General features: G+C 40.9%; 1 protein-coding gene across 2 annotated transcripts in view; it reads right to left on the bottom strand.

Annotated features, from left to right (window-relative positions):
• LATS1 (large tumor suppressor kinase 1) overlaps positions 1-3,182 on the bottom strand; it is a 52,194-nt gene that overhangs the window by 46,317 nt on the left and 2,695 nt on the right. The window contains exon 2 of one of the 2 annotated variants that reach the window (XM_017505742.2): positions 1,414-1,597. The exons of the other annotated variant lie outside the window; for it this stretch is intronic. The gene's annotated coding sequence lies outside the window, so the exon portion shown is untranslated. The remainder of the gene's footprint in view (positions 1-1,413; positions 1,598-3,182) is intronic. 2 annotated transcript variants of the gene reach the window in all.

Genomic DNA, 3,182 nt, shown 5'->3' with positions numbered 1-3,182 from the left:
TTTTTAGTAGAGACAGGGTTTCACTATGTTGGCCAAGCTGCTCTCAAACTACTGACCTCATAATCTGCCTGCCTCAGCCTCCCAAAGTGCTGGGATTTACAGGTGTGAGCCACTGTGACTAGCCAAAACCCCTTATCTTAACCTAGATCCTCCCTTCTATTGATTCTAGGTCTTTAGACAGTAACAACTCAACCAACTGACAATCAGAAAATCTTTAAATCTACCTATGATCCGGAAGCCATCCACTTCAAGTTGTCTTGCCAATCTTACATATACTGATTGATGTCTATGTCTCCCTAAAATGTATAAAACCAAGCTGTAGTCTGACCACCTTGGACACATGTTCTCAGGAGCTTCTGAGGACTGTGTCATGGGGCAATGGTCGCTCATATTTGGCTCAGAGTAGATCTCTTAAAATATTTTACAGAGTTTGAATCTTCATTGACACTGGAAGTGGGATAGCCTATGTGGCTGGTTGGGGAAGCATATTTAGCTCACTCTGGGTCATCCCAAATTGGAATTAGGTACAAAGATTAAGGAAGCTGGTAGTTACTGACCAAGTTCTGACAGTTTGGGCCTATTGCTACAGAGGTCATGGGTCAGAGTTCTAGTTTCATATATGATCTGGCCATTGTCCATCTGTAGATTCAGTCTTTCATTATTCTAACACAGAAACTGGTACCTAGAAGTGAGGTGCTGCTGCAATAAAAACCTATGCAGCACTGCCTTAGTGATACTGCCTTAGTGGTCAGGCTGAGGGCTGAAAGGAAACAGATACCAGAAGCTGGAAAGATGGAGGATCATGTTTTATAGCGGCAAAATATTTGGTAAGGCTATTACCTATAATAACTTTTCATACAACTACAAGGTCAGTGAGCATACAAAGAGGCTACTGACCTTGCAATCTTATTAAAAAAAAAAGTTTGGAAAAGAGGATTTTGGAAGCAAATATTGACTACTATTGTATATTTGGCAAAGTAGTATAAGCAAATGATGAGCTCAAGAAAGCAGCAGCAGATTTCAAAGAAAAATAGAAGGGAATAGAAAATGTTCAGAAATTTAAACTCTCAAAGGATTGGAAAAGCAACTTGCACCTAGACCTGTAGAGGCAGGATTAAAAGACTGAGTACAGATACCCACTGAAAACTCTTAGCTAACTACTACTTCAGGGGTAAAGAACACCTTAAGGATGTAGCCTTCCCGTCTAACCTAATGAGTAAGACTGGCCTCAAATAACCAAATGAGTAATAATCCAACTCAAAAAAAAAAAAAAATTTTTTTTTCTTAAATCATCTGAAGTTCAGACTAAAAAACTCTTTGTGTATACAAAATTTAAAACCCTTTGACCCCCAACTTCTAAGAACAACAAGCTAGTTGAGAAAGATTTGTACTTTCCAAAGGGAGGACACTCACCCAACACACACTTCACAGGTCATAGAAAACAATGAGAGAGTTCCTTCCAAATAAATCAAGGTCCAATCTCCCCTACCTCCAGGACTGGTTGCTTACACAGAATCTGCTGCTTATCTCTCATTATTCTCCTTTTCTAGGAGTAGTGCTTACTGTGGCCTTCCTAGCAGTATTCTATTCTTGTGTACTGTGGTGAGTGAGGGGAAGAGAAAAGGAAGAAAGATAAGAGAGAAAGAGACACAGTGAGAGAGAGACAGCAAGAGAACATACAAGTGACACACAGGACACATTACTTCACAGGTCCCTGGAGCAAGAGGAACCATATCTGGACCTGATTACGAGATTTGGACATGTGGACCAAAGGACCTATGAATCTTGCCTCTATCACTGATTAGGGCCCTATTTGTTAGCAAAAGAATAACATAATACCAAGAACATCATTTCACAGTAATAGCTGTCACGTTTCTTTTTATTTTATTTTTAAATAGAAACGAGGGTCTCTCATCTACATTGACGAGGCTGGTCTCAAACTCCTGGCCTTAAGCGATCCTCCCACTTTGGCCTTCCAAAGTGTTGGGATTACCGGTATAAGCCACCATGCCTTGCCAATATCATGTTTGTTTGAGTCTAAGCATGCTGTTCTACATTTTAATATTTCTAAAATTTAGGGCCAGGTGCAGTAGCTCATGCCTGTAATCCCAAAACTTTTAAAGGTTGAAGTGAGTGGATCTCTTGATCCCAGGTGCTTGAGATTAGCCTGGGCAACAAAGTGAGACCCTTTCTCTACAAAAAATAGAAAAAAACAAATAAACAAAAAACACAGCCAGCTATGTTGGTGTGCACCTGCAGTCCCAGCTACTGGGGAGGCTAAGGCTGCAGTGAGCCGTGACTGTGCTCCAGCCTAACCATCACAGCAAGACTCTGTCCCACAAAAAATAAATAGAGTATATCTTGAGATCAACGTTAAAAGAAAATTTCCAGGTCCAAAGCAGAGAAGTTCTGGAGTAGCAGTCATTGCACATGCCTAGCTTAGCCATAAATAAAAGGCGAAATCTCCTTGTTACCTCAATTGTATTATTTTCTTTTTTTTTTTTGAGACAGAATGTTGCTCTGTGGCCCAGGCTGGAGTGCAGTGGCATGATCTCTGCTCACTGCAACCTTCACCTCCTGGGTTCAAGCAATTCTCCTGCCTCAGCCTCCCAAGTGGCTGGGATTACAGGCACACGCCATTACACACAGCTATTTTTTTTGTATTTTTAGTAGAGATGTTTCACCATCTTTTTTTTTTTTTCTTTTTTTTTAAAGACGGGGTTTCACTGTGTTGGCCAGGATGATCTCAGTCTTTCTGACCTTGTGATCCGCCCGCCTCAGCCTCCCAAAGTGCTGGGATTACAGGCGTGAGCCACCATGCCCAGCTACTCCATAACTTTCAATGATTTTTAACCTAATGGTTAAAAGTAAGAGCTCTGAAATCAAACTGCCTGGGTATGGCAAATCTCTACTTTTTTTTTTTTTTTTTTAAAGTTCAGACCCTCATCAAAAATACAAACAACAAACAAGTATCATTGATTAGTTTGTCCAACGTAGGAAAAAAACAGGTACCATTACATAAGATTGGGTTGAATTAAGTTTATCAGAAAGGTACCCTAGCTGGGTGCAGTAGTGCACCTACAGTCCCAGCTACTTGAGAGGCTGTGGTGGGAGGACTGTTCAAGCCTAGGAGTTGGAATCCAGCACAGGCAACATAGCGAGTCCCCATCTTTTTTTAAAAA

This window comes from Cebus imitator, unplaced genomic scaffold (genome assembly GCF_001604975.1).
Source record: "Cebus imitator isolate Cc_AM_T3 unplaced genomic scaffold, Cebus_imitator-1.0 Scaffold341, whole genome shotgun sequence".
Classification (NCBI taxonomy): Eukaryota; Metazoa; Chordata; class Mammalia; order Primates; family Cebidae; genus Cebus; species Cebus imitator.
The sequence above is the reverse complement of the archived record's forward strand: the minus strand, read 5'-3'. Positions and strand labels throughout refer to the sequence as shown.